The sequence below is a fragment of the Cavia porcellus genome, unplaced genomic scaffold, assembly GCF_034190915.1.
Source record: "Cavia porcellus strain 051 isolate PalLab524CR breed Dunkin Hartley unplaced genomic scaffold, mCavPor4.1 scaffold_6, whole genome shotgun sequence".
NCBI lineage: Eukaryota > Metazoa > Chordata > Mammalia > Rodentia > Caviidae > Cavia > Cavia porcellus.
This window is the reverse complement of record NW_026947489.1, coordinates 47,885,620-47,892,293: the sequence shown is the minus strand read 5'-3', so window position 1 is coordinate 47,892,293 and position 6,674 is coordinate 47,885,620.

Here is a 6,674-nt window from a genome sequence, read left to right as displayed (position 1 = left end):
CTCTCTCTCTTTTTTTTTTTTTTTTTTTTTTTTTTTCTTTTCTTTTTTGTCTTTCTGAGACTTCTGAAACTTCTGAGACTTGTGATCACTTTGTAGCCCAGGCTGGTCTCCAACTTGTTACAATCCTCCTGTCTCAGCCTCCTGAGTGCTGGGATTACAGGCGTGCACCACCATGTATGGCGGGAAGTTAGGATTTCAACAAGCTTGGGGGTGCACATTCAGCTCTTAGCACCCCGTTTCCCCTTTGTCCCTTCTGCCCTCCTGCCAAGGAAACCTGCTCACCTGCTCTCAGCCCTGTGCCTCAGGGGCAGCAGGGTCCCCTCCCCTCCCGCAGGGTTCCCTGGGCCTTTGTAACCCTGGTTCCCACTGGATCCTAAGGGCAGCCAGAAACTCCTTTTACTCCTTATTCTTCTTCAACCCCAAGGGACTCCATACAGGGAGTTTGAGAAGCTTGGACCCCACCCCCAGGTCCTGCTGGACCCCCCAGCCTGCAGTTCTTTCCTAAAACAGCCGGCTTCTTAGCTGGGACTGGGAGGTCCCGCCCATAGTTCCAGCACTCAGGAGGCTGAGGCAGGAGGAATGCTATGAGTTTGAGGACAGCCTGAACTACGTCAGAAGACTCCATCTGGACAACCTTTAAAATTTTTTATTACAGAGCCGGGGATGTGGCTCACTGATAGAGTCCTTGCCTTGCATGCTTAAGGCCCTAGGTTTGATCCTCAGCACCACAAAAAAATTAAATACTAAAATTTTATTATAGTAAAAAAATTGTCCTAAATCCCCCTCAAAATCCTGCCCCTTGGAACACGCTTCCTCCACCAGTCTCGCACCTCTCTGACACAGCTCTGGGGATGCTCTTTCCTGAGTGTCTTCATGAGGTTAGATTAAAACCACCGCAAGTTTCCTTTATGAGCACCGTCCCAAGAGAGGCAGGCTCTGAATACGCTATGGTGGTCCTTATGCACCTTATTCACCGAATCTGCACCGTGCAACCTCTGGCTCTCCCCCAAGTTACCATGACCGTGAAAGGGAAGTGTTTTTAATCGATTCAGGACATCCGGGCAGCTGCAACAGTGCAACTAAAGACCCTCACAAAAGAGGACTTGCAGAACTGCGTGTCCACAGCAGCCTGGACTATGGTTAAGTATGTTCATAGAAAGAGGGAAGATTTGGAAGTAAATTGCCATGTGTCTTTGACTGTAATGAGTTTTTTAAAAATCCATTTTATTCAAACATAAAAAGAAAGAAAAAGAAAAAGGAAAAAACTACAACAAAATTTCAATCAGGAGATAACAATGGTACATACATTGTGCATTGTCATCCCCAAATCATTCACCCAGAGCACAAGATGTCTGCCTTCAACTTAATAGTGAACTCACCGGGGATTTAGCTCAGTGGCATAAGCACCTGCCTTGCAAGCGCATGGTCAATCCCTGGCACAGGTAAAATAAAAAAGTGGCTGGTTTATCATTCTTTATAGCTGAATAGTACTCCACTGTATAAAAATACCATATCTTTTTTTTTCTTTCTTTCTTTCTTTTTTTTTTTTTTTTTCACTGAGACTATTCAGGGCAGAAAAAATACCACATCTTTTTTATCCACCCCTCAGTCAATGGGCGTTTAGGTTGTTTCCAAGATCTGGCTATTGTAAACTGTGCTACTATAAACATGGGTGCACATACATCACTGTGGTATGATGTTTTCAATTCTTTTGGGAGATACCTAGAAGGGAAAGAGTTGGGTTGAATGGAACTGCCAATCCTAGTTTTTTGAGGAATCTCCACACTGATTTCCACAGTGGTTACACCAGTCCGCACTCCCACCAGCGATGGAGAAGAGTTCCATTTTCCCCACAGCCCCTTCAGCATTTGTTATTGCTTGATTTCTTGATAGTCACCATTCTTTCAGGGTGGAGGTGAATTCAGTGCTGCTTTAATTTGCATCTCTCGAATGACCAGTGATGTGAACATTTTTTCACATATTTATTTGCTGTTTGTATTTGTTCATTTGAGAAGTGTGTATTCATCTCAGATGCCCATTTTTGGGCTGGGACTTTATCTGGGAGGACTGATTGTTTTGAGTTCTTTATATGTTCTTGATAGTACTCCTTTATCTGAGGAAACGCTGGCAAACATTTTCTCCCACCTTGTGGGTTGTCTCTTCCCTCAGCTGGTGTGTTTTGTTGTTGTTTTGATACCGGGGATCAAACTCCCGACCTTGCGCTTGCCAAGCAAGCACTTATGCCACTGAGCTAAACCCCTGGCCCTTGTTGGTGGTTTCTCTGGCAGGGTGAAAGCTTTTCAGGAAGGTGAGATCCCAGGTGTTGATTCTTTGTGACAGTTTCTGTGCAATCTGGGTTTTGTTCATAAACTCTGTGCCTACTTTGATGTCTTCAAGAGCTTTACCTACTCCATCTTCCCACAGATTTAATGTTCTGTTTTAAAATCAAGATCTTTGACCCAGTCCAATTTTCGCTTGTTACCTGATGAAAGACACGGGTCCAGTTTTAACCTTTGGCATGTGTAGAGCCAGTTGTTCCAATTTTCCATTTATTAAAGAGGCCGTCTTAAAAATAAATAAAGTGGCATCTTTCTTCCAGTCAATGTGTTTGGCGTCTTTGTCAAAGGTAAGGAGGTAAGGTGGCTGAGTGTGTCTGCAGTTGTTTCCGCATCTTCTTCTTTTTTTTTTTTCTTTTTTGTCTTTTTCTTTTTTATTGGTACCGGGGATCGAACTCAGGACCACACACTTGCAAGGCAGATGCTTATGCCGCTGAGCTAAATCCTCAGCCCCTGTTTTTGCATCTTCTAATCTGTTCCATTGATCTGCAGGTGACTGTAATGACAAATTTAAAATTTAAACATCCCCCATACTTCTTAATCACAGTTCAGGAGTACAGCAGGTATTTAGCACTGCAGACTCAATATTTGAGGTTTTACAAATAACATCATGACTTGGTTCTTTGGTTTTCACTAGTCTTTATATGTTATGAACAAATTACCTCTGTGTGTGTGTGTAAGAGAGAGAGAGAGGATTTTCTCCAGGTGACTGCAGGGCCACACCATGTCCACTGGCGATGGCCCAGCAGCCTCCCCTAGTGGCTTCTGTTCCCCTCTACTGCTGTCCAGCGTCCGCCTGGACTGCGGACAGACGAAGCCTGGGTGCAGTCTTAGGCTCAGTTTCATGTCCCCAGAGGGAGGCAGTGGGTGATGGTAGTGGCACTGAAAGACCTGGTGTCCAGCTGTGTCCAGAGACGACAGAGGGGCCCAAGAACAGTGGGTGGCACCTTCCTAAGTGGGGAGGGGTATCTGCAAAAGAAGGGAAGGAGCCCAGGCCCAGATGCCTGCTCCTTCCCCAGCCAGACACCTCCAGACCTCCTGCCTGTCGCCCTCTGTGTGTCCCTTCACCAGCAGGCAGGTGGCAGTGTGATTGAAGGAGGATCCTGCCAGCCAGAAGGCCAAGCAGAAAAGAGACACAGGGCCGGTGATATGGGGATGCTATATGGGTTCCAAGTTCTATACGGGAAGTAGTTTAACTCCCGACCTGCTAGATGTCCAAAATGCCAGTGAGTTCCTGTTCTCTAACATCAAGGAACAAAATCTAGGAACAACAGAGGCTAAGAGTAGGAAGAGAGAGAAAGCAAACGCCTGTCTAAGAGGACAGAAGGGGCCCGGAAAGTGGGTTGCCTGCTGACCCTGCTTCTCAAGGATGTTTACTGAGCAAAGACACAAGGTGAGGGGAGTTGGAGGTGTGACAGAACCAGTCAACTAACAAGATTACAAGTATAGATAGGGCCGAGGACAGAGCCTCAGCCTGGCAAGCACGAGGTGCTGAGTTTGATTCCTGTTACCCACCAAAAGATTACAGCTATTAGAGGCTGGGGATTTAGCTCAGTGGCATAAACTCCTGCCTTGCAAGCAGGCAGTCGTGAGTTCGATCTCCGGTACCGATAAAAAGGAAAAAGACAAAAAAAAGATTACAGCTATGGTCACTTAGGTAATATTGATCCAGTGAGAAGTCTCAGAGTGGTTATGAGTTGGGGAAAAACTATGGCGGGACAATAAGATTACAAGCGCACAAGGGACAGGCGAGGCCTTTCCGGGCAGAATGGGCTAGGGAGGTGCTCAGTTCCTGTTTAGAAGCGCAGGCCCCAGGGCAGTATGTGGGTGCAGCGGGTCCTCTCTTTCTTGAAGCCTGGCTTCAGTGACTGTGCCTGAGGCCACAGTTCGGTTGTTTCCCATGCTGAGGGCCAGCCCATAACAGGTGTAAAGGACCTGTCTACAGTCAAGGATCCCAGGGACCTAAAACGGGACTGGATCTCCAAGGGATGGGTCCAGGCTGGGCACCCGGAGGAGCTACACTGCCTAAACTTTCCTTAAGGGGGAGCCACAGCAGGGACTGGCGGGTTAGGATCCAGAGCCCTCACAGCTGTCGCGAAATAAAACAAGCAGGGTGCTGGAATGTTGTTCAGCGCAAAGGCCCTGGGGTCCAGCCCTAGCACCTGGAGGGCTAGGGATCTCAATGGAAATGAGACTCTTTCGGGACAATGTCAAGGGCTTTCTCAGATGCCCTAGGTCCCTATCCCTGCCCTTGGCTGATTACAAAAAAGCCAGCTCCCTGCTGCCGGGGCCCTTCCTTGGGGAAGCTGAGATGGAAGAAAGCTGTCGGCTTCTTGGGCCTCAGCCTGCAGTCAGGGAAGGAGACAGAAGATGAGCCGGCCAAGGTGGCACACATCTCGAATGCCGGGACTCTGAGAGGCTGAGGCAGGAGGATCACCATGAGTTCAACCAGCCTGGGCCAAATAGTGAGACTCTGCCTCAAAAAATCAAAAAGTAATCTAGCGACAATATGATGTATCCAGGAAGACTGTCTAGGTTACATGCAAATCCACAGCACCGCATACAAGGAACTTTTAAAAATTACACTTCTTTCAGGGAGTTTGAATATGCATACAACACATTCCAGTTCTGTTTTTTTCTACCCTTCCTCTTCCCATCTCTTCCCAGTCCTGCCAGCTGCTCATCTCCTTCCCATTTGAAAAAACTCTATTTCAGTTTTTTTTGTCTTTTTCCTTTTTATCGGTACCAGGGATCGAACTCATGACCGCCTGCTTGCAAGGCAGGTGCTTATGCCGCTGAGCTAAACCCCAGCCCCCTCCATACCGATTTGTAACGGCTCCCGCTGCCCCTGTGGAAGGCTTTCATTCCCCTCCCCTGCATTTGCTATTATTTGGTTGCTTGATAGTAGCTGTTCTTTCTGGAGTAGGAGGGAACCTCGCTGTTATTTCACTTGTGTTCTCTAATGACAAGCAACACTGAACACTGTTTCATGGATCTGTTGGCCATCTGTACTTCTGAGAAGTGTGTATTCACTTCTATTTCCCATTTTTTGCTTGGGTCTTTTACTCTGAAGATCTACTTTTTTGAATTCTGTCTATAGTCTAGATGTTAGCCCTCTGAGGAGCAGCTGGCAGACCTCTTCCCCATTCTGCAGGCTGTCTCGTCACTGCGTTGGTTGTTTCCTTTGCTGTGCAGACACTTCATAATTTTACATAACCCCATTTGTTGATTCATTTCCTGTGCAAGTGAGGGTCTGTTCAGAAAGCCTTTGCCTATACCTAGGTCTTCAAGCAGCTTAAGTGTTTTATCTTCCAGCAGATTGTATTTCTCTTCTAAAATTTAGATCTGGGATTGTGAGGTCTTGTGCTTTGCTCTGTTAATGAGAATTGCTTTTACTATTCTGGATCTCTCTCGTGTTCTCTGTCTCTGTCTCTGTCTCTCTCTCTCTCTCTGTGCTTTTGAGACAAGGTCTCACTATGCAGTTCAGGCTAGCCTTGAGCTCACTTTGTAGCCCAGGTTGGTCTCAAAGTTGCAACAATCCTCCTGCCTCAGCCTCCCAAGTGCTGGGATTACAGGCATGCGCCACCACGTCCAGCTCCATCTGGGTCTCTTCTGGTTCCATGTGAATTTTAGAATTATCTTCTCTAGGAGGAATGCAGTTTAGGGGTTGTGTTACATCTCTATCAGTGTTAGAAGTGTGGCCATTCTGACAGTACCGGTTCTGCCTACCCAGGAACAGGGAATCTCTTTGCATTGTCTGATGTTCTCTTGCATCTGCTTTTCCAGAATGATGGAACTTTCACTGTGGAAGTCTTTCACTTCCTTGGCTGATTACTAAGTCATTTTTCTTGATCTACTATGATAGTATTGGTTTCCTAATTTCTTTCTCAAGTTCATTCTTAGTGTGTATGAAATGCTGATTTCACATGCTGATCTTGTATCCGGCTACACTGCTGAATTTGGCTAGTAAGAGTTTTTTAGTGGAATTTTTTTTGTGTCTTGTAAGTAGAGGATTAAGCCATCTGCAAATAACAATACTTTGCTCTCTTCCTTCCTCATGAAGAACTGGAGCGCCTACAGTCTTCCCTGGGACTCCTGGAACCAATGCCTGCAGACCCTCGGGGCCGCCCCTCTCCTACTCTCACCCCTCCTGTACCGGCTTCTCCTCTTCTTCCCAGGCCTAAGCTGCAGGCCTCTAGGCTCCACGCTTTTGGAGACCTGAGATAGAGACACGAATGGCTTTCGGTCGCACAGACGGGGCCATGGCGCCTGCCCACACCTCAGTCGCTTCTGCAGAGCACTGGCCCCTCCCGGGCCCTTCTGGCCCGTCTCACTACT